Raw genomic sequence first — 25,603 nt, forward strand, 5'->3', positions numbered from 1 at the left:
TCAGAATGGAGCATCATAGGTATCTTCTATGATGATCTGTCTGAACTGTCTAAGATGTCATTAGACAGCTCTGCTGGAGGATCTCTTCATCTGAAGAAGACGCCTGCAGAAGCTTAGGAACTCATTGAGATGGTTGCAAATAACCAATTCATGTACACTTCTGAAAGGAATCCTGTGAATAATGGGACAAATCAGAAGAAAGGAGTTATTGAGATTGATACTCTAAATGCCCTATTGGCTCAGAACAAAGTATTGACTCAGCAAGTCAATATAATTTCTCAGAGTTTGTCTGGAATGCAAGCAGCAACAGGCAGTACCGAAGAAGCTTCATCTGAAGAAGAAGCTTATGATCCTGAGAACCCAGCAATGGAAGATGTGAATTACATGGGAGAACCCTATGGAAACACCTATAATCCTTCATGGAGAAATCATCCAAATCTCTCATGGAAGGACCAACAGAGGCCTCAATAAGGCTTTAACAATAGTAATGGTAGAAGAAATAGGTTTAGCAATAGCAAGCCTTTTCCATCATCTTCTCAGCAACAGACAGAGGATTCTAAGCAGCGCCATTTTGACTTAGCAACCATAGTCTCTGATCTAATTAAAACCACTCAAAGTTTCATGACTGAAACAAGATCCTCCATTAGAAATTTGGAGGCACAAGTGGGTCAGCTGAGTAAGAAAGTTACTGAACTCCCTCCTAGTACTCTCCCAAGCAATACAGAAGAGAACCCAAAGAGAGAATGCAAGGCCATAAACATATCCCACATAGCCGAATGCATAGAGGAGGGAAAGGCAATGATTTTCACTGAGGAAGACCTTAATGGGCATCCACTGGCCTCTAAGGAGTTCCCTAATGAGGAACCATGGGAATCTGAGGCTCACACTGAGACCATAGAGATTCCATTAAATTTACTTCTGCCATTCATGAGCTCTGATGAGTATTCTTCATCTGAAGAGGATGAAGATGTTACTAAAGAGCAAGTTGCTAAGTACCTTGGAGCAATCATGCAGTTAAATGCCAAGTTATTTGGTAATGAGACTTGGGGGGATGAACCCCCTTGCTTACCAAAGAACTGGATGACTTGACTAGGCAGAGATTACCTCAAAAGAGACAAGATCCTGGAAAGTTCTCAATACCTTGTACCATAGGCACCATGACATTTGAGAAGGCTCTGTCTGACCTAGGGTCAAGTATAAACCTCATGCCTCTCTCTGTAATGGAGAAGCTAGGGATCCTTGAGGTACAAGCTGCAAGAATCTCACTAGAGATGGCAGACAATTCAAGGAAACAGGCTTATGGACTTGTAGAGGATGTCTTGGTAAAGATTGAAGACCACTACATCCCTGTTGATTTCATAATCCTAGACACTGGGAAGTGTATGGATGAATCCATCATCCATGGCAAACCCTTCCTAGCCACAGCAAAAGCTGTGATTGATGTTGACAAAGGAGAATTAGTCCTTCAAGTGAATGAGGACTCCCTTGTGTTTAAAGCTCAAGGATTTCCCTCTGTAGTCATAGAGAGGAAGCATGAAAAGCTTCTCTCAATGTAGAGTCAAACAGAGCCCCCACATTCAAACTCTAAGTTTGGTGTTGGGAGGACGTCATCATGCTTTGAGTATCTGTAAGGCTCCATGAGAGCCCACTGTCAAGCTACTGACATTAAAAAAGCGCTTGTTGGGAGGCAATCCAATTTTATTATATCTATTTATTTTCCATTGTTATTTTATGTTTTCTGTAGGTTAGTGATCATGTGAAGTCACAAAAACAACTGAAAAAGCAAAAACAGAATGAAAAACAGTATTAAAAATAGCACACCCTGGAGGAGAAGCTTACTGGCGTTTAAACGCCATTAAGGGTAGCAGAATGGGGGTTAAACGCCCAGTCTGGCACCATTCTAGGTGTTTAATGCCAGAAAGGGGCACAGAGCTGGCGTTTAACGCCAGAAATGGGCACAGAGTTGGCATTAAACGCCAGAAAGGGAAGAAAAGCTGGCGTTAAACGCCAGAAATGGGCAGCAACCTGGCGTTTAACGCCAGGATTGGCAGGCAAGGGGCGTTTACACGCCAACATGGTGCAGGGATGAGAAATCCTTGACACCTCAGGATCTGTGGACCCCACAGGATCCCCACCTACCTCAGCTCTCTCTCTCTCTCTTCTTCACACCTTTCCATAACACTCTCCCCCAAATACCCTTCACCAATCACCTCAATACCTCTTCCCCAAAAACCCCTCTCCTATCAAATCCTTCCCTCTTCTCCATAATCCCTTCACCAATCCACATCCATCCATCATAAAACCCCACCTACCTTACCATTCAAATTCAAACCACTTTCCCTCCCAAACCCACCCATACATGGCCGAACCTACCCCTCTCTCCACTCCTATATAAACCAATCTTCACTCATTCATTTTCACACATCATACACACTACTAATCCCCCTTGGCTGAACCACAAAACCCCCCTCCATCTCCTCTATTTCTTCTTCTTCTACTCTTTTCTTTCTTTTGCTCGAGGACGAGCAAACCTTCTAAGTTTGGTGTGGTAAAAGTATTGCTTTTTGTTTTTCCATAACCATTTATGGCACCAAAGGCTGGAGAAACCTCTAGAAAGAGGAAAGGCAAGGCAAAAGCTTCCACCTCCGAGTCATGGGAGATGGAGAAATTCATCTCAAAGGGTGCATCAAGACCACTTCTATGAAGTTGTGGCCAAGAAGAAAGTGATCCCCGAGGTCCCTTTCAAGCTCAAAAAGGGTGAATATCCGGAGATCCGACATGAGATTCGAAGAAGAGGTTGGGAAGTTCTCACCAACCCCATTCAACAAGTCAGAATCTTAATGGTTCAAGATTTTTATGCCAATACATGGATCACCAAGTACCATGATCAAAGTGTGAACCCGGACCCTAAGAATTGGCTTACAATGGTCTGGGGAAAATACTTAGATTTCAGTCCAGAAAATGTAAGGTTGGCATTCAACTTGCCTATGATGCAAGGAGATGCACGCCCTTACACTAGAAGGGTCAACTTTGATCAAAGGTTGGACCAAGTCCTCATAGACATTTGTGAAGAGGGCGCTCAATGGAAGAAAGATTCAAGAGGGAAGCCGGTTCAACTAAGAAGGCATGACCTCAAGCCCGTGGCTAGGGGATGGTTGGAGTTCATCCAACGCTCAATCATTCCTGCTAGCAACCGATCTGAAGTTACTATAAACCGGGCTATCATGATCAATAGCATCATGATTAGAGAGAAAGTAGAAGTTCATGAGGTTATATCCCTAGAACTCTACAAGGTGGCAGACAAGTCCTCTACTTTGGCAAGGTTAGCCTTCCCTAATCTCATTTGTCACCTCTGCAATTCAGCTGAAATTGACATAGAGGAAGACATCCTCATTGATGAGGATAATCCCATCACTAAGAAAAGGATGGAGCAAACAAGAGAGCCCAATCATGGACCTCAACAAGAGCATGAAAAAATTCCTCATCATGAAATCCCTGAGATGCCTCAAGGGATGCATTTTCCTCTATAAAACTATTGGGAGCAAATCAACACCTCCCTAGGAGAATTAAGTTCCAATATGGGACAACTAAGGGTGGAGCACCAAGAGCATTCTATCCTCCTCCATGAAATTAGAGAAGACCAAAGAGTCATGAGGGAGGAGCAACAAAGGCAAGGAAGAGATATTGAGGAGCTCAAGCACTCCATAAGATCTTCAAGAGGAAGAACAAGCCGCCATCACTAAGGTGGACCCGCTCTTTAATTTCCTTGTTCTTTATTTTCTGTTTTTCAAAAATTATGCTTTATGTTATATCTATGTTTATGTCTTTATTACATGATCATTAGTGTCTAAGTGTCTATGCCTTAAAGATATGAACGTCCTATGAATCCATCACCTTTCTTAAATGAAAAATGTTTTTAATTGCAAAAGAATAAGAAGTACATGAATTTCGAAATTTAAAATAGTTTAATTATTTTGATGTGGTGGCAATACTTTTTGTTTTTCTGAATGAATGCTTGAACAGTGTATATTTTTGAATTTGTTGTTTATGAATGTTAAAATTGTTGGCTCTTGAAAGAATAATGAAAAAGGAGAAATGTTATTGATAATCTGAAAAATCATAAAAATTGATCCTTGAAGCAAGAAAAAGCAGTGAAAAGCTTGCAGAAAAAAATATATGCGAAAAAAAAAAAAGAAAAAGAAAAAGCAAGAAGAAAAAGCCAATAGCCCTTTAAACCAAAAGGCAAGGGTAATAAAAAGGATCCAAGGCTTTGAGCATCAGTGGATAGGAGGGCCTAAAGGAATAAAATTCTGGCCTAAGCGGCTAAACCAAGTTGTCCCTAACCATGTGCTTGTGGCGTGAAGGTGTCAAGTGAAAAGCTTGAGACTGAGCGGTTAAAGTCGTAGTCCAAAGCAAAAAGAGTATGCTTAAGAGCTCTGGACACCTCTAATTGGGGACTCTAGCAAAGCTGAGTCACAATCTGAAAAGGTTCACCCAGTTATGTGTCTGTGGCATTTATGTATCCGGTGGTAATACTAAAAAATAAAATGCTTAGGGTCACGGCCAAGACTCATAAAGTAACTGTGTTCAAGAATCAACATACTGAACTAGGAGAATCAATAACACTATCTGAATTCTGAGTTCATATAGATGCCAATCATTCCAAACTTCAAAGGATAAAGTAAGATACCAAAACTGCTCAGAAGCAAAAAGCTAATAAGCCCGCTCATCTAATTAAGACTGATCTTCATAGATGTTTTTGGAATACATTGTATATTCTCTTCTTTTTTTCCTATTTGATTTTCAGTTGCTTGGGGACAAGCAACAATTTAAGTTTGGAGTTGTGATGAGCGGATAATTTATACGCCTTTTGGCATTATTTTTAGGTAGTTTGTAGTATGTTTTAGTTAGTTTTTATTATATTTTTATTAGTTTTTAAATAAAAATTGCATTTCTGGACTTTACTATGAGTTTATGTGTTTTTCTGTGATTTCAGGTATTTTCTGGCTGAAATTGAGGGACCTGAGCAAAAATCTGATTCAGAGGCTGAAAAAGGACTGCAGATGCTGTTGGTTTCTGACCTTCTACACTCAAAGTGGATTTTCTGGAGCTACAGAGACCCAATTGGCACGCTCTCAATTGCGTTGAAAAGTAGACATCCGGGGCTTTCCAGCAATATATTATATTCCATACTTTGCCCGAGATTTAATGGCCCAAACTGGCGTTCCAAGTCAGCATAAAAATTCTGGCGTCAAAACGCCAGAACTGGCATAAAAGCTGGCGTTTAACTCCAAGAAAAGTCTCTACATGTGAAGGCTTCAATGCTCAGCCCAAGCACACATCAAGTGGGCCTAGAAGAAGATTTCTGCATTAATTACTTGTTTCTGTAACCCTAGGCTACTAGTTCTCTATAAATAGGACCTTTTACTATTGTATTTGAAGGATTTTTCGATGGATCTTTGATTAGCCTTATGCTATCTTAGACGCTTTTGGGAGGCTGGCCTCACAGCCATGCTTAGACCTTTTGTTCTTATGTATTTTCAATGGTGGAGTTTCTATACACCATAGATTAAGGTGTGGAGCTTGATGAGCGGATAATTTATACGCTTTTTGGCATTGTTTTTAGTATGTTTTTAGTAGAATCTAGTTACTTTTAGGGATGTTTTCATTAGTTTTTATGTTAAATTCATATTTCTGGAATTTACTATGAGTTTGTGTGTTTTTCTGTGACTTCAGGTATTTTCTGGCTGAAATTGAGGGACTTGAGCAAAAATTAGATTCAGAGGTTGAAGAAGGACTGCTGATGCTGTTGGATTCTGACCTTCCTGCACTCAAAGTAGATTTTCTAGAGCTACAGAACTCGAAATGGCGCGCTTCCAATTGCGTTGGAAAGTAGACATCCAGGGCTTTCCCGCAATGTATAATAGTCCATACTTTTCCCAAGTTTAGAGGACGCAAACTGGCGTTCAACGCAAGATCTCTGCCCAATTCTGACGTCCAGCGCCAGAAACAAGTTGCAAAGTGGAGTTCAACGCCCAAAATGGCACAAAAGCTGGCGTTCAACTCCAAGAATGACCTCTCCACGTGTAACATTCAAGCTCAGCCCAAGCACACACCAAGTGGGCCCCGGAAGTGGATTTATGCATCAATTACTTACTTCTGTAAACCCTAGTGACTAGTTTATTATAAATAGAACTTTTTATCATTGTATTAAACAGTCTTGGTTACTCCGGTTCCCCTCTGGGGCCGAGACCAATGAACTCCATTCACTTATGTATTTTTAACGGTAGGGTTTCTACACTCCATAGATAAAGGTGTAGAGCTCTGCTGTTCCTCAAAGATTAATGCAGAGTACTACTGTTTCTTTTCAATTCATCTTATTTTGCTTCCAAGATATTCATTCGCACTTCAACCTGAATGTGATGAACGTGACAATCATCATCATTCCCTATGAACGCGTGCCTGACAACCACTTCCGTTCTACATTAGATTGAATGAGTATCTCTTAGATCTCTTAATCAGAATCTTCGTGGTGTAAGCTAGAATGATGGCGGCATTCAAGAGAATCCGGAAAGTCTAAACCTTGTCTGTGGTATTCCGAGTAGGATTCAATGATTGAATGACTGTGACGAGCTTCAAACTCGCGATTGCTAGGCGTAGTGACAGACGCAAAAGGATAGTAAATCCTATTCCAGCATGATCGAGAACCGACAGATGAATAGCCGTGCCGTGACAGGGTGCGTTGACCATATTCACTGAGAGGATAGGATGTAACCATTGACAAGGGTGATACCTCCAGACGATTAGCCATGCCGTGACAGGGCATTTGGATTATTTTCCCGAGAGAAGACCGAAAGTAGCCATTGACAATGGTGATGCATTACATAAAGCCAGCCATGGAAAGGAGTAAGACTGATTGGATGAAGATAGCAGGAAAGCAGAGGTTCAGAGGAACGAAAGCATCTCTATTCGCTTATCTGAAATTCTCACCAATGATTTACATAAGTATTTCTATCTCTATTTTATTAATTATTTTCGAAAACCCCATTACTATTTTATATCCGCCTGACTGAGATTTACAAGGTGACCATAGCTTGCTTCATACCAACAATCTCCGTGGGATTCGACCCTTACTCACGTAAGGTATTACTTGGACGACCCAGTGCACTTGCTGGTTAGTTGTGCGAAGTTGTGAACCATGGTATTGGCATCATGTTTTTGGCGCCATTACCAGGGAAAGAAAGAGCGATGAATTTTACATAATCAAAGTGTAATCACAATTTCTGCGCACCAGAGCTCTGCTGTTCCTCATGAATTAATGCAAAGTACTATTGTTTTTCTATTCAATTCACGCCTACTTCTTCTCTAAGATATACACTCGTTCTTCAACTTGATGAATGTGATGATCCGTGACACTCATCATCATTCTCACCTATGAACGCGTGCCTGACAACCACTTCCGTTTTACATGCAAACAAGCTTGAATGTGTATCTCTTGGGTTTCTAATCTAAGATTGGAACCTTCGTGGTATAGGCTAGAATTATTGGCGGCTATTCTTGAGATCCGGAAAGTCTAAACCTTGTCTGTGGTATTCCGAGTAGGATCTGGGAACGAATGACTGTGACGAGCTTCAAACTCGTGAGTGTTGGGCGTAGTGACAGACGCAAAAGGATCAATGGATCCTATTCTGACATGATCGAGAACCGACAGATGATTAGCCGTGTGGTGACAGCGCATTTGGACCATTTTCACTGAGAGGACGGGAGGTTGCCATTGACAATGGTGAAACCCAACATAAGCTTGCCATGGAAAGGAGTATGAATGATTGGAAGAAGGCAATAGGAAAGCAGAAGTTTAGGAGGAACAAAGCATTTTCATACGCTTATCTAAAATTTTCACCAATGAATTGCATAAGTATCTCTATCTTATTTTATATTTTATTCATCTTTTAATTATCAATTCTCCATAACCATTTCAATCCGCCTGACTGAGATTTACAACATGACCATAGTTTGCTTCAAGCCGACAATCCCCGTGGGATCAACCCTTACTCACGTAAGGTTTATTACTTAGACGACCCAGTGCACTTGCTGGTTAGTTGTGGAGTTGTGACAAAGAGTTGAGATTACAATTCTGCGTACCAAGTTGTTGGCGCCATTGATGATCACAATTTCGTGCACCAAGCGCTACCCTTTCTCCTTAGGTGCTCGCGTTTCTTCCTTGCCAGCACTCTCCCAATGAGCGCCCAGTTATGTTAGTGAGCGCTGCTTAGTGCGCACGGATGGCAAAACCTTTGCTTCCAAGTGTGGCATCCCCGAAAACGCTTACTTAGTGAGCATGGCGCTCACTTGGGGAATGAACGCCATCCATGTGGCTTTCTCCTTCTTGACGCAACGCTTCTCTGATTTAGTCATGGGCCACGCTTTTAAAAGCGTGGCCTAAGGCTCCAAAGTTTGTCTAAACTCTAAAATGTGCCCTAAAATTCTTCTTTTCTTCTTTTGAGCTGATTTTGTGCTATTTTGCTTCTTTTTCCGCTTATTTCCTACAAAATTTATAAAATCAAAAGATCAAAGAAATATACCAATTAAGCACAAAAGCATTCAATATTTAAGCACTAATCATCAATTTCTTATATGAAAAAACATAGAAAAACATGACATGATGACATGTCATCAGGAGCTTATAGAGAAGTTAAAAAAAATGACTTCTCTCATAATACTACCACTTTTTACCACATTTCTATAAAATAAGCACTTTTAGAACCAAAATCCAAACATAAAATAACTTATTTATAAGCTACTTTTAATATAGTTATTTACTGTTTAAGTTGTTTTTTCAAAAAAAGATTAATTAAGTTATTTACCCAAACTACACCTTAATGTGGTTTTGGTTGAGTTGGGTTAAGAAAGTTGGTAAATTGAGATTCTTGTGAGTTTAGGTAAAAGTTGGTTTTTGGTGAACTTTGTCTGATCATAACTTATGCCTCGAATTTCGAAATTTGTTGAAATGTGATTTAAATTAAAGTTCATTGAAAACTCTTCAAATTGATATAAGGTTTCTAAAATTTGGATTTTTGTAGAGGAAGTTATGATCATTCAAAGATTGGTGTCGAAATCTGAAAATTCTGCAGAGTTGCAGAATTTTGTGATTTCTGGTTTGTGCGCACGCACACACCAATGGAGTTTTATAATCTGTGCGCACGAACACGTTTGGTAGATCAGTCTGTTGGAGGTGCTAGCACAACTTGTGCGAATGAACAGACTTGATAATTTTCGTACCTGGGCATAAGCACACTTTAAAAATTTTCTTGGGCGTGTGCAGGCACAGCCCTGTGCGCACGCACACGCCCTGTTTCACAAACTTTGTTTTCAACTATTTCACCTTTCCAAAAAGCTTGTAAGCTTTTGTGACACCATTTTAAGACTCTTGGGCTCAATTTTGGATATTGGAACATGGGAAAGGTCCTAGGAGGTTTAATTGGGTTTCTCTTTGAAAAGTTAGCAAATGGAGGTTTAGGTTTCTGGTGTAGTGAGGATGAATTGGTTGAGAGAGAAGGAAGAGTGGTGAATGTGGTGATTGCTGATAACGAATTTGAAAAACTGATGAACTAAGAAGTTCGGAATGGAATTTATGACTTGATGATGGTTGTGATGAGTATGAGTGGAAGTGTGTTTAGAGGAGTGACCTCTAAGATTGAATATGTAATTACGTTATGCATTGTTCTCCGTCGTAGGGGCTGTGGCAGTCTTCCGCCTACGTTCGGATGTGAGAGTTGAAGCTGGGCTTCTCACTTATATTTCTCGCAACCAAAGGAAGGTGGTAAAGCACGCTCCCTCAGAATGTTTCCCTCTAAAAGGAGAAGATGGTAGGGCACTCATCCCTCAGAATTATTCCTCCTGAAAATACGATTTCTCTCTGATTGCAAGGTGGTAGGGCACTAACCGACAGAATCATGTGGCAACCAGAGGAAGGTGGTAGGGCACACTCCCTCGGAATGTTTTTCTCTGAAAGGAGAAGGTGGTAGGGCACTTATCCCTCGGAATTATTCCTCCTTATGCACAATAGAGAGACTAATCTGGGAGTTGTCGACCGGATTTTCTGTCGGGTTTCCGACATGTGATATCACAGCCAATAGGGAAGACATTCATCATATGCATCTTCTATATGTTGGCTTGCTTTGATTACTTGAGTTTGCCTAATTGTATAACATGCCTACTTGCTTCTTGAATTACTTGCTGTAAATGAATACTATCTGTGGTTTACTTGCTTGCATTTATCTTGTGTTTGTCTGGTGCTGAGGAGGTTAGGTAGGCAGCGGAGATGGGATCGCACAGAGGTTAGGTTGGTGAGGGCTGTAGGATACAGCGGTGTGATCAGTATTAACTATAATTTCCCCTAAGTTTAGATAACCCGGTTATGGTTTAAGCTTTTTTATTTATCTAATTATTTATGTTAAGCTTGAATATCAGTTTGGTGTGGAGTTCTAGGATTGCCTTCAGCGTCTCGGGGCCTTATATCTTACATATCGGGCACTGTTACCATACTGAGAACCTCCGGTTCTCATTCCATACTTTATTGTTATTTTTCAGATGCAGGTCGCAACCCACCTGGGTGAGGTGCCTGGATGGTGACAGAAGCGGAGGATCCGGATACCTTTTGAGTCCCTTGATTTATTTTGATATACATCTCTCACTTTTGTATTTCGTTTAGCCTAGAGGCATGTATTGAGAGAACAAAACTTGTGTAAGCTATTTTTACTGTCTGGTTTCATGAATGGTCTGTATATGGCTAGCTGGCTTAAACTCCACGAGCCGTGGCTAGATTCTTATGATATTATACTATTATATTTTGATACATCTTATTTGTACCTTATGTTTTAAGTTAGTAGCTTTGCTAGCACATTTTGCGCTTTTTAAATCCTGTTTTTGTGCTATCTCCTTCATCGGGCATCTAGATTATACTATTCTTTCTATATATATCTTATGTATGAACTTAGAATTGTCGTAACATTTGCTTTACGGCTAGAGGTAAGGCTTAGGTTAATTGGGGCATTACATTTAGAATTGTAAGGTCCCACATTGGTTGGAGAGAGGAACGAAGCATGCCTTATAAGGGTGTGGATACCTCTCCCTAGCATGATGCATTTTGACGAGTGAGTATGGGGAGCTTTGGCTATCATCCCTATCGTCAAAGGCAAAACCGTGAGGCTTTGTGTGACAAAGCGGACAATATCGTGCTAGCGGGTGGTCTGGGCTATTACACCAAACTATTTGGTACGAAGCCTCTGGAGGAAGAACCTCCACTGCTTACCAAAGAGCTCCATGCTTTGGTTCAGCAAGAGGTACCTCAGAAGCTTCCAGACCCTGGACGCTTTTTGATTCCTTGCACCATAGGCACTATGACCTTTGAAAAGGCTCTATGTGACCTAGGGTCAAGCTTCAACCTCATGCCACTCTCTATAATGGAGAAGTTGGGCATACTTGAGGTACAAGCTGTACACGTCTCTTTAAAGATGGCAGACAAGACCTTGAAGAAGGCATATGGCTTAGTGGAGGATGTCTTGGTTAAAATTGAAAACCACTACCTCCCGGCAAACTTCATAGTCATGGATATAGGAGACGATGAGTATGACTGTGTCATCCATGGAAGGCCTTTCCTAGCCACAGCTAATGCTATCATTGACGTGGCTAAGGGAGAACTAACCCTAAAGTTAGGGGAGGATCAGATCTTGTTTAAGATGCCTCATCCTAGCTCTCCCTCTAAAAGAGAGATAACAGTGCAACACTTAGTGTGCCAACCATCTCTTTCTGTGCAGAGTTCTGCAGAGCCCCCAAACATCAATTTTAAGTTTGGTGTTGGGCAGCCCTCAACAAGCTCTAAGCACAAAGGTACTAAAGAGAAAGTACCTAAAGGCTAGAAGGACAAGAAAGTCTCAACTGAAGGCCTCTCACCTGGTATGAGAGTTGTCTTTACTAAAAATCCAGTCCTACCACATATAGTGAGCCGTATCCTATCTTTAGAGCTTGTAGAGCTTATTCATGAAAGGACAGAAAGAAAGTTCACTGTCAGGGGAAAAAATCTGAGCCCATACTCACCTCCATAAGGAGCTAAAGGTCAAGATAGTGACCTTAAAAGAGTGCTTGTTGGGAGGCAACCCAACTTTACTCAACCATTTATTTTCTTTTGGTTTTTCCTTTTAGTTGTCAGAGTCATGAACATGTGCATCAGTCAAGAGACAAATTTCACAGCAGTGAAAACAGAACACTCCAAGTGGAGTGTTAAAGTTGAACACCAGTGAGGAAGCCCTCCTGGCGTTCAACACCCCAAGAGTGGAGCATTGCTGGCCTTGCACACTAGTCAGGGAGCAGCCCCTGGGCGTTCAAATGTCAGTACAGAGAAGTAGGAAATCTGGAATTCCCTAGCTTCTCAGGACCAAGAGGTCCCACAGAAGCTCCACCTACCCCACCTTCTTCCTCCTCATTGATCATATTTGGTCGAGGACGAGCAAAACTCTTAAGTTTGGTGTTGCCAAAGCTTTGCTTTGTGACTTATACCACTCTTAAATGTAGAAGAAGATGATGGAGCAAAATAGAGAGCATGCACATGAACTTGTGCAGCCGCCTCAACAATGACAAAGGAGTGACATAGAAGAGATCAAGCACTACACGGGATCCTCAAGGAGGAGCACTGGCCACCATCATTCAGGTGGATTCGTTCTCTTTTACTCCTTTCCTGTTATTTTTTTGTTTTCTATCTGTTTATCTGTTTTCTTGTCCTAGTTGCATAATCATTTATGTTAATGTCTTTAAAAGTTGTAAAATGTTCCATATATCTCTCACCTTGCTTAAATAATTTTTTTTAAAAAGAATTGAGAGATGCATGAATTTCAAGTTTAAAATAAGATTAGTATAATTAGTTTGATGTGGTGTCATCTGCTTTTGTTTTCTGAATGTATGAAATAAACAGTGCATATTTGAAGTTGAAATTTATGAGTGTTGACTCTTGAAAGAATAAGGAAAAAGGTAAAATATTATTGATAAACATCGCACGCGTGGGTGAATGAATGTTGCGCTCACTTTTAGAACGCAATGGTTCCCTAGAAGTAGCATCCAAGTACCATCTTGACCCACTTCATATAAGGCCAAAAAGCCCACTCCAAGTACGGGATGACAGAATTGGAAAGTTTATAAATAGAGAAGAATTTGATTTCATTAGGGAGCTCTCTTTTAATTTCCTTTTAGAATTTTAGAATTGGAGATTAGATTTGAGTTTTCTTTTCTGTTTGTTTTCTTTCTTCTGCAATTTCTTCTTTTCTGTTTTGGGTCTGGGAACTTGGATTGAAGAATTCTTCTGAATTTCTTCATCTTGAAGTCATCTTTTACTTTTCCTTTTTATAATTCTAAGAATTGGAGATCTGATCTTAGATATCTTTTTGTTTTTCTTTCCTCTGCAATTGTTAATTTCTCTTTTAGGATTTTAGAGTTGATCTAAGTTTTCATTCTGTTTTGATTCTTCGGAAATTTTCCATTTCTGTTTTGGTACTGAAATCCTGATTGATCTATTTTCTGAATTTCTTCATCTGAGAGTTCTCTAGTTTACTGCACTTTATATTTTTCCAGTTCTGTTTTTGATTCCCAGCACCCAAATCCCTTTATTCTTCATGCAATTTAAGTTTCCTGGTAATTTAGATTCAACAATTTAAATTACTTACACTTTAAGTTTTAGTTATTTACCTTTCTTGCAATTTAAGTTTCAGCTCTTTTAATTTCTTGCACTTTAAGTTTCTGCAATTTACTTCTTCTACAATTTAAGATTCTGCCAATTTACTTTCTGCATTTTATTTCCTTCCAATTTCACTTCTGTTAATCAAATTTCACCCCAAATCATCAAATATTTGCTTAACTAAATTCATCACCATACTAAAGTTGCTCAATCCATCAATCCATGTGGGATTGATGAGCGGATAATTTATACGCTTTTTGGCATTATTTTTAGGTAGTTTTTAGTATATTTTAGTTACTTTTTATTATATTTTTATTAGTTTTTATGAAAAAATAACATTTTTGGATTTTAATATGAGTTTGTGTGTTTTTCTATAATTTTAGATATTTTCTGACTGAAATTGAGGGACCTGAGGAAAAATCTGATTCAGAGGCTGAGAAAGGACTGCATATGCTATTGGATTCTAACCTACCTACACTCAAACGTGTTTTTCTGGAGCTACAGAATTCCAAGTGGTGCATTCTCAATTGGGCTGGAAAGCTAACATCTTTGGCTTTCTAGAAACGTATAATATTTCATACTTTGCCCGAGATTTGATGGCCCAAACTGGCGTTCAACGCCAGCCAGAGACCCTTTTCTGGCGTAAAACGCCCAAACTGGCACCAGAACTGGAGTTAAATGCCCAAACTGGCATTCAAGCCAGCGTTTAACTCTAGAAAAGGCCTATGCATGTGTAATCCTTAGTAACTAGTTTAGTATAAATACTAGTCTTTCCTATTGTATTCAGACTTTTATCAGCTAATGCCATTTTTTACATTAGAAGGCTGGCCACACGGCCATGCCTAGGCTATTTTCTCTTATGTATTTTCCAACAGTGGAGTTTCTACACCTCATAGATTAAGGTGCAGAGCTCTGCCGTTCTTCATGAATTAATGCAAGTACTATTGTTTCTCTTTCAATTCACGTTTACTTCTTCTCCAAGATATACTCTCGTACTTTATTCAGTTAAGTCAGACTGAAGGGGTGACCCGTGACAATCACCCACTATCTTCGTTACTCGCTTAGCCAAGATCCGCGTGCCTGACAACCACAAGCGGTCTATATGATGTTCAACGTAGTCATTGGACGACAGCCGAAGTATAGTCTCTTGGGTCTCTGATCCACGTATTTGACTTGCCTCTCTTGACAAAAGAGCATTCGAATCCGTGAGATTAGAACCTTCATGGTAGAGGCTAGAACCAATTGGCAGCATTCTTGAGATCCAGAAAGTCTAAACTTTCTCTGTGGTATTCCGAGTAGGATCTGAGACGGGATGACTGTGACGAGCTTCAAACTCATGAATGTTGGGTGCAGTGACAGTGTGCAAAAGGATAGAGAGATCCTATTCCGACACAAGTGAGAACCGACAGATGATTAGCTGTGCGGTAGCTGTGCCTGGTATTTTTCATCCGAGACGAGAGATCCGACAGTTGATTAGCCGTACAGAAACTGTACCTGGACCATTTTCACTGAGAGGACGGATGGTAGCCATTGACAACGGTGATCCACCAACATACAGCTTGCCATGGAAGGGAGCATGCATGATTGGATGAAGACAATAGGAAAGCAGAGGTTCAGAAGAAACAAAGCATCTCCAAACGCTTATCTGAAATTCCCACCAATGAATTACATAAGTATATTTATTTTAATTTACGTTTTATTTATCTTTCAATTATCAAAACTCATAACTAATTAAATCTGCCTGACTAAGATTTACAGGATGACCATAGCTTGCTTCAAGCCGACAATCTCCGTGGGATCGACCCTTACTTGCGTAAGGTTTTATTACTTGGACGACCCGGTGAACTTGTTGGTTAGTTGTACCGGAGTTGTGAAAAGTGTGATCACAATTCTGTGCACCAAGTTTTTGGCGCCGTTGCCGGGGATTGTTCGAGTTTGGACAACTGACGGTTCATCTTGTTGCTTAGATCAGGTAACCTTCTTTCTTGTTTCAACCTTTATTTTCTTTTCAAAAAGTTTTTAAAAATATTTCAAAAAAAAAGTTTTCGAAAAAAATGTTCTTCATAATTTTTAAGAATGAATTCCACCTTAGAACTCCATGATGATATGTTGAAGCTTGGCTGGCTATTAAGCCATGTCTAATATTTTGGACTGAAGCTTCCACTTATCATTGAAGCTATTGGAGGAGCCTTTGGATTCTCATTTATAATTCTGTGCTAATGCTTGGCTGGCCATTTGGCCATGTCTAATTCTTTTGGACCGAAGCTTTAGACTAACATTGCATGAATCCTGGAATTCTTATTAAAAATTTTGAATTTCTTTATTTTCTTTTTCCAAAATAATTTCGAAAAAAATACAAAAAAAGTTAATAAAATCATAAAAACCAAAAAATTTTGTGTCTTGTTTGAGTCTTGTGTCAAATTTTAAGTTTGGTGTCAACTGCATTTTTTTTATTTTCTTAAAATTTTTGAAAATTCATGCATTATGTTCTTCATGATCTTCAAATTGTTCTTGATGATTTTCTTTGTTTGATCTTTACATTTTCTTGTTTTGTGTCTTTTCTTGTTTTTCATATGCATTTTCAAATTTTTAGTGTCCCTAGTACCAAAGTTCTTAAGTTTGGTGTCTTGCATGTCTTTCTTTTCTTAAAAATTTTCAAAAATATGTTCTTGATGTTCATCATGATCTTCAAAGTGTTCTTGCATGCATTATTTGTTTTGATCTTAAATTTTTATGTTTTATTTCATTTTGTTGTTTTTCTCTCTCCTTATTAAAAAATTCAAAAGTAAAAAAAAATATCTTTTCCTTATTCTTCTCATAATTTTCGAAATTTTGAGTTGACTTGGTCAAAAATTTTTAAAATTTAGTTGTTTCTTGTTAGTCAAGTCAAAATTTCAATTTAAAAACTTTATCTTTTCAAATCTTTTTCAAAATCAATTTTTTTTCATTTTTTTTATGATTTTCGAATTTCATTCTTAAAATTTTTCAAAATCTTTTTCATTTTTCTTTTAATGTTTTCAAAAATTTTAAAACTAATTTTTTAAAATCTTTTTCTTAATTTTATTTCATATTTTCGAAAATCCTTGGTAACAATTAATGTTTTGATTCAAAAATTTCAAGTTTGTTACTTTCTTGTTAAGAAAGGTTCAATCTTTAAATTCTAGAATCATATCTTTTAGTTTCTTGTTTGTCAAGTCATCAACTTTAAATTTAAAAATCAAATCTTTTTAATTTCTTTTTCAATTATTTTTCAAAATAAATTTCAATCATATCTTTTTAAAATTTTAATTTCAAAATATTTTTCTAACTTCTTATCTTTTCAAAATTTATTTTCAAATCTTTTTCAACTAACTACTTGACTTGTTTGTTTTAATTTTAAAAAAGTTTACTATTTCTTATCTTTTTCAAAACCACCTAACTACTTTTCCACTTCTAATTTTCGAAAATCACTAACCACTTTTTCAAAAATCTTTTTAATTAACTAATTGTTTTAGTTTTTAATTTTCTTGTATTTCTTTTTCAAATTTTTGAAACTAACTTAATTAATTAAATAAAAATAAAAATATTTTTCTTTTCCGTATTCTTAAAATTCGAATACTCCCTCTCTCATCTCTTTCTATTTATTTTATTTATTTACTAATATTTCTCTTCTACTCATCTAATAATTTTAACCCTCTCCCTCTCTCTGTGTTCGAATTCTTCTTATTCTCTCTCTATCTCATTCTTCTATTCTTCTTTTCCTCTGACACATAAAGGAATCTCTATACTGCGATATAGAGGATTCCTCCTCTCTCTTTGTTCTCTTCTTTTTCATATGAGCAGAAACAGGGATAAAGACATTCTTGTTGAAGCTGATCCTGAACCTGAAAGGACTCTGAAGAGGAAGCTAAGAAAAGCTAAAGCACATCACTCCGGAGAGGACCTTACAGAAAATTTTGAAAAAGAAGCAGACATGGCAGCCAAACCCAACAATAATGCTAGAGATGCAAGGAAGATGCTTGGTGACTTTACTGCACCAACTTCCAACTTCTATAGAAGAAGCATCTCAATTCCTGCCATTGGAGCAAACAACTTTGAGCTTAAGCCTCAATTAGTTTCTCTAATGCAGCAGAATTGCAAGTTTTATGGACTTCCACTGGAAGATCCTCATCAATTCTTAGCTAAATTCTTGTAAATCTGTGACACTGTTAAGACCAATGGGGTTGATCCCGAGGTCTACAGACTTATGCTTTTCCCCTTTGCTGTAAGAAACAGAGCAAGGATATGGTTGGACTCACAACCTAGAGAAAGCCTGAACTCTTGGGAAAAGTTGGTCAATGCTTTCTTGGCCAAATTCTTTTCACCTCAAAAGATGAGCAAGCTTAGAGTGGAAGTCCAAACCTTCAGACAGAAGGAAGGTGAATCCCTCTATGAAGCTTGGGAAAGATACAAGCAATTGATCAGAAGGTGTCCTTCTGACATGCTTTCAGAACGGAGCATCTTAGGTATATTCTATGATGGTCTGTCTGAATTGTCCAAGATGTCATTGGACAACTCTGCTGGTGGATCTCTTCATCTGAAGAAAACACCTGCAGAAGCCCAGGAACTCATTGACATTGTTGCAAATAACCAATTCATGTATACTTCTGAGAGGAATCCTGTGAACAGTGGGATATCTCAGAAGAAAGGAGTTCTTGAGGTTGACACTCTGAATGCCATATTGGCTCAGAACAACATATTGACTCAGCAAGTCAATATGATTTCTCAGAATCTGACTGGATCACAAGCTGCATCCAATAGTGCTAAAGAAGCCTCCCATGAAGGAGAGGCTTATGATCCTGAGAATCCTGGAATGGAAGAAGTGAATTACATGGGAGAATCCTATGAAAACACTTACAATCCTTTATGGAGGAATCATCATAATTTCTCATGGAAGTATCAGCAGAAGCCTAATCAAACCTTCAATAATAATAATGGTGGGAGAATTCGGTTTGGCAATAGCAAACCTTTTACATCATTTTCTCATCAACAGACAGAGAATTTTAAGCAGAGCCTCTCTGACTTAGCAACCATAGTCTCTGATCTATCTAAGACCACTCTCAGTTTCATGACTGAAATAAGGTCTTACATTAGAAATCTAGAGGCACAAGTGGGTCAGCTGAGTAAAAGAGTTACTGAAACTCCTCCTCGTACTCTCCCAAGCAGTATAGAAGAGAATCCCAAAAGAGAGTGCAAGGCCATAACTATATCCAAAGTGGCCGAACCTGGAGAGAGTAAAAAGGCAGTGATTTCCAGTGAGGAAGACCTTGCTGGATGTCCACTGACCAATAAGGAGTTCCCTATTGAGGAATCAAAGGAATCTGAGGTTCATATAGAGACCATAGAGATTCCATGGAACTTAATGCTGCAGTTCATGAGCTCTGATGAAGATTCTTCCTTTGATGAGGATGAAGATCTTGTTGAAGAGCAAGTTGCTCGGTATCTTAGAGCAATCATGAAGCTGAATGCCAAGCTATTTGGTAACGAGACTTGGGAGGATGGACCTCCATTGCTCATTAAGGAACTGAATACCTTAGTTCAGCAGAAATTACCTCAAAAGAAATCGGATCCTGGAAGGTTCTTAATTCCTTGCACCATAGGCACCATGACTTTGAGAAGGCTCTGTGTGACCTTGGTTCAATCATTAACCTCATGCCACTCTCTGTAATGGAGAAACTGGGGATCTTTGAGGTACAAGCTGCAAAAATCTCACTAGAGATGGCAGACAAATCAATGAAACAGGCTTATGGACTTGTAGAGGATGTCTTAGTGAAGGTTGAATGCCTTTACATCCCTGCTGACTTCATAATCCTAGACACTAGGAAGGATGAGGATGACTCCATCATCCTTGGAAGACCCTTCCTAGCCACAGCAAGGGCTGTGATTGATGTGGACAGAGGAGAGTTAGTCTTTCAATTGAATGAGGACTACCTTGTGTTTAAGGCTCAAGGATCTTCTTCTGTAAACATGGAGAAGAAGCATGAAAAGCTTCATCCAATTCTCTCCATACAGAGTCAAGTAGAGCCCCCACATTCAAACTCTAAGTTTAGTGTTAGGAGGCCACAATCATGCTCTGAGTATCTGTGAAGCTCTGTAAGAGCTTACTGTCAAGCTATTGATATTAAAGAAGTGCTTATTGGGAGGCAACCCAATCTTATTTATCTATGTTAATTACTTTTTCATTTCATTTTCCAATGTTAGTTTATGTTTTCTTTAGGTCGATGATCATGTGGAGTCACAAAAACAGCTGCAGAATTAAAGGGAAATCAAAAACAGCATAAAAAACAGCACACCCTGGAGGACAGGCTTACTGGCGTTTAAACGCCAGAAAGGATAGTAGAATAGGCATTTAATGTCCAGTCTGGCAGCATTCTGGGCATTAAACGCCAGAATTGGCAGACAGACAGGCGTTAACGCCAGAAAAGGGTGTCTGGCTGGCGTTAAACGCCAGAAAGGAGCATCAGCCTGGCGTTTAACGCCAGGAAAGGCAGCAGACTGGCGTTTAAATGCCAGAAAGGGCTGTCCAGGGGCGTTTAAATGCCAGAAAGGTGCATGGACCAGAATTCCTTGACACCTCAGGATCTGTGGACCCACAGGATCCCCACCTACCCTAACTCACTCTCTCTCCTCTTCACACCTTTCCATAACACTCTTCCCCAAATACCCTTGACCAATCACATCAATACCTATTCCCCAAACACCATTCACCTATCAAATCCTACCCTCTTCCCCATAATCTCTTCACCACTCATATCCATCCAGTATTCCCCAAAAACCATCATAAAACCACCCACCTACCTCACCATTCAAATTCAAAACATTTCCCTCTCAAACCCAACCCCTTCTTACACGAATTCCCTCTCTCTCTTACCCTATAAATACCCCTTCTTACCACCTTCATTTTCACACATCATAACCACCTAAAACCCCCCTCGGCCAAACCATTCACACACCTCTATCTCCTCCATCTCTTCTTCCTCTAATCCTTTTTTTCTTCTTTTGCTCGAGGACGAGCAAACCTTTTAAGTTTGGTGTGGAAAAAAGCTCTGCTTTTTGTTTTTTCATAACCATTAATGGCACCTAAGGCCGGAGAAACCTCTAGGAAGAGGAAAGAAAAGGTAGTTGCTACCAACTCCGAGTCATGGGAGATAGAGAGATTCATCTCAAAAGCCCATCACTAGAAAGAGGATGGAGCAAACAAGAGAGCCTACTCATGGACCTCAACAAGAGCATGAGGAAGTCCTTCATCAAGAAATCCCTGAGATGCCTCAAGGGATGCATTTCCCTCCACACAACTATTGGGAGCAATTCAACACCTCTTTAGGAGAATTGAGTTCCAACATGGAGCAACTAAGAGTGGAGCACCAAGAGCACTCCATCATCCTCCATGAAATCAGAGAGGACCAAAAGGCGATGAGAGAGGAGCAACAAAGGCAAGGAAGAGACATAGAGGAGCTCAAGAACTCCATTGGTTCTTCAAGAGGAAGAAGAAGCCACCATCACTAAGGTGGACCTGTTCTTTAATCTCCTTGTTTATTTTCTTTTCTGTTTGCGGTTTTTATGCTTTATGATTTGACTATGTTTGTGTCTTCATTACATGATCATTAGTGTTTAGTGTCTATGTCTTAAAGCTATGAATGTTCCATGAATATTTCACCCTTCTTAAATGAAAAAGATTTTCTGAAAAAGAAAAAGAAGTACATGAATTTTGAATTCTATCTTGAAAATAGTTTAATTATTTTGATGTGGTGGCAATACTTTTTGTTTTCTGAATGAATGCTTGAACGGTGCATATTTTTTATAGTGAAGTTTATGAATATTAAAATTGTTGGCTCTTGAAAGAATAATGAAAAAAAGAGAAATATTACTGATAATCTGAAAAATCATAAAATTGATTCTTGAAGCAAGAAAAAGCAGTGAAAAACACAAAGCTTGCGAAAAAAATGGCAAAAAATAAAGAAAAAAAAGAAAAAGAAAAAGCAAGCAGAAAAAGCCAATAGCTTTTTAAACCAAAAGGCAAGAGCAAAAAGCCAATAACCCTTTAAACTAAGGCAAGGGTAAAAAGGATCCAAGGCTTTGAGCATTAATGGATAGGAGGGCCCAAAGGAATAAAATCCTGGCCTAAGCGGCTAAATCAAGTTGTCCCTAACCATGTGCTTGTGTCATGAAGGTCCAAGTGAAAAGCTTGAGACTGAGTGGTAAAAGTCGTGATCCAAAGAAAAAAGAGTGTGCTTAAGAACTCTGGGTACCTTTAACTGGGGACTCTAGCAAAGCTGAGTGACAATCTGAAAAGGTTCACCCAGTTATGTGTCTGTGGCATTTATGTATCTGGTGGTAATACTGGATGCTAAGGGTCACGGCCAAGACTCATAAAGTGGCCGTGTTCAAGAATCAACATACTAAACTAGGAGAATCAATAACACTATCTGAATTCTGAGTTCCTATGGATGCCAATCATTCTGAACTTCAAAGGATAAAGTGAGATACCAAAACTATTCAGAAGCAAAAAACTACTAGTCCCACTCATCTAATTGGAACAAAGCTTCATTGATATTTTAAAATATTTTGTATTTTCTTCTTTTTATCCTATTTTGTTTTTAGTTGCTTGGGGACAAGCAAGAATTTAATTTTGGTGTTGTGATGAGCGGATAATTTATACGCTTTTTGGCATTGTTTTTAGGTAGTTTTTAGTATGTTTTAGTTACTTTTTATTATATCTTTATTAGTTTTTATGCAAAAATCACATTTCTGGACTTTACTATGAGTTTGTGTATTTTTTTGTAATTTCAGGTATTTTCTAGCTAAAATTGAGGGACCTGAGCAAAAATCTGATTCAGAGGCTGAGAAAGGACTGCAGATGTTGTTGGATTCTGAGCTCCCTGCACTCAAATGCGTTTTTCTGGAGCTACAGAAGTTTAATTGGCACGTTCTCAATTGGGCTGAAAAGTGAACATCTTGGGCTTTTCGGCAATGTATAATAGTTCATACTTTGCCCGAGATTTGATGGCCCAAACTAGCGTTTAACGCCAGGCAGAGACCTTTTTCTGGCGTAAAACGCCCAAACTGGCACCAAAACTGGAGTTAAACGCCTGAACTGTCATCCAAGCTGGCGTTTAACTCTAGAAAAGGCTTATGCACGTGTAAAGCTCAATTCTCAGCCCAAGCACACACGAAGTGAGCCCCGGAAGTGGATTTCTGCACTATCTGCACTTATTTACTCAATTTCTGTAATCCTTAGTAACTAGTTTAGTATAAATACTAGTCTTTCCTATTGTATTCAGACTTTTATCAGCTAATGCCATTTTTCACATTTGGCGGCTGGCCACACGGCCATGCCTAGGCTATTTTCTCTTATGTATTTTCCAACGGTGGAGTTTCTACACCTCATAGATTAAGGTGCGGAGCTCTACTGTTCTTCATGAATTAATGCAAGTACTATTGTTTCTCTTTCAATTCACGCTTACTTCTTCTCCAAAATATACTCTCATACTTAATTAAGTTAAGTCAGAATGAAGGGGTGACCCGTGACAATCACCCACTATCTTCGTTACTCGCTTAGCCAAGATCTGCGTGCCTGACAACCACAAGCGGTCTACATGATGTTTAATGTAGTCTTTGGACGACAGCTGGAGTATAGTCTCTTGGGTCTCTGATCCACGGATTTGACTTGCCTCTCCTGAGATTAGAACCTTCGTGGTAGAGGCTAGAACCAATTGGCAGCATTCCTGAGATCCGGAAAGTCTAAACCTTATTTGTGGTATTCCGAGTAGGATCTGAGACGGGATGACTGTGACGAGCTTCAAACTCACAAATGTTGGGCGCAGTGATAGTGTGCAAAAGGATAGAGAGATCCTATTCCGACACAAGTGAGAACCGACAGATGATTAGCCGTGCGGTAGCTGTGCCTGGTATTTTTCATCCGAGACGAGAGATCCGACAATTGATTAGCCGTACAGAAACCGTACCTGGACCATTTTCAATGAGAGGATGGATGGTAGCCATTGACAACGGTGATCCACCAACATACAACTTGCCATGGAAGGGAGCACGCATGATTGGATGAAGAAAATAGGAAAGCAGAGGTTCAGAAGCAACAAAGCATTTCCAAACACTTATTTGAAATTCCCACCAATGAATTACATAAGTATCTTTATTTTAATTTACGTTTTATTTATCTTTCAATTATCAAAACTCATAACCAATTGAATCCGCCTGACTAAAATTTACAGGATGACCATAGTTTGCTTCAAACAGGCAATTTTCGTGGGATCGACCCTTACTCGCGTAAGGTTTTATTACTTGGACGACCCAGTGCACTTGCTGGTTAGTTGTACCGGAGTTGTGAAAAGTGTGATCACAATTCCGTGCACCAGGGATCGACCTCACTCCTGTGACTTATTACTACTTGATGCGACCCGGTACACTTGCCGGTGAGTTTGTGTGGAATCGTTTTTCCCTCATCAGTAGCAAACCCTGGACAATCCCTCAGTGCGCGCATCCCTAAGAGGTTATTCATATTCATATTCATAGTCATTCATTCATCATCTTATTGGGGTAATCATCCAGAAAGGTATAAGTGTCTGGCCACATCTTGTGACAGAGGGTAACAGAATGACAAATCTCAACCTGAAGCAAGTGGGGGCGAACCACTATGTCTACCCAGGGAGACTCGTGACTCAAATAAATTTTCATTCACATATCATTTGGATCTTTGATCACAATTCATTATAATCATTATTGCCATTAATCATATATCAACATCTCAACATTCATAAATATATACATATTGTCACAAAGAGCTGATTTTGGTTTTAAAAGAAAGAAAGAATGAAAAGAAAAGGAGAGAAGCAGAGATGATTGTTTACCTGCTGAAAACGAGCAGAGATATGGTGGCGAGTCCACCGAGACTTGCTTTCCAGAGATACATCAACCAATCCAGGGGATGGTCGCACCTGTAAGACAGAGGTTACTTACAGAGGTTATGTTTGCATACATCAGCACAAGAGAGTTGCACCTGTAAGACAGAGGTTGACTACAGAGGTTATGACACTGGAAACTAAACTCAGACAAAGGTTGCTGAGTTACGTCGAGAGCGGGTTAAAACTGACAGATGAGCTCATTACCTGTACTAGGGATAGATATGCATCATATTTTTTGTGAGTGTGTTTTCTGTGATTGTAGGTGTACTAAATGATTGTTTGAATTCTGTGTTCTTTAATTGTTGAATTAGATGGTAGCTTGTTGATTGTTATTGTTGACCAAGTATATATAAAATAAACTTAACTCCTAACCCTGACCCTACTAAGAACTCCTCAGTTCTTATGCCCTATCTCCACCCCCTTTCAGCTACAGGTGCAAAGGCTTAGTACGGAACTACAAGAGCATATAAGATTCTATTTACAAGTTGAGTTGTTAGATTTTATTTTCCCCTCATCATTTATTGTTTTAGTTTTTATAGGGGTAGGAATTATATTTGAGGATCTTTGAGTAAGTCTATGTATATAATGCTATGTGGATATATATACTTTTGTGATTAAGTGAATTAAAATAAAGTCTCCTTTCGTTTTCTTAATAAGAGTTTTAGTTCATATTTGCGAAGGCTCAATATTAAATAAACATAGTATATAATTAAAGGAATAGAGGTAAGTAGCACTCGGACTTTTAGTATGATTATAAGGTGCTAAAAGTTTGGGTGTTACATTATGGTATCAGAGTAGTTTGTTCCTGTTAGAGCCTTGGAAATGGACTGACTATGCTTTACTGCATACTCTGAATGTTTGTCATGCAATAGGACTTGTCTTAATGACAAGAATTTGAGTTTCATATGCATGACTGTCTATTGATTAATGCTGTTAGTCGACC

The 25,603-nt window shown here is 39.0% G+C and overlaps 1 non-coding gene across 1 annotated transcript; it reads right to left on the bottom strand.

Moving 5' to 3' along the window:
- Positions 1–18,080: 18,080 nt before the first annotated feature.
- LOC148564453 (small nucleolar RNA R71) lies at positions 18,081–18,188 on the bottom strand. Its single transcript, XR_015884653.1, has one exon. It is a non-coding gene; the product is annotated as a small nucleolar RNA R71 (small nucleolar RNA).
- Between the last annotated feature and the right edge of the window lie 7,415 nt (positions 18,189–25,603).

This window comes from Arachis ipaensis, chromosome B5 (assembly GCF_059453495.1).
Source record: "Arachis ipaensis isolate K30076 ecotype BB chromosome B5, ASM5945349v1, whole genome shotgun sequence".
NCBI lineage: Eukaryota > Viridiplantae > Streptophyta > Magnoliopsida > Fabales > Fabaceae > Arachis > Arachis ipaensis.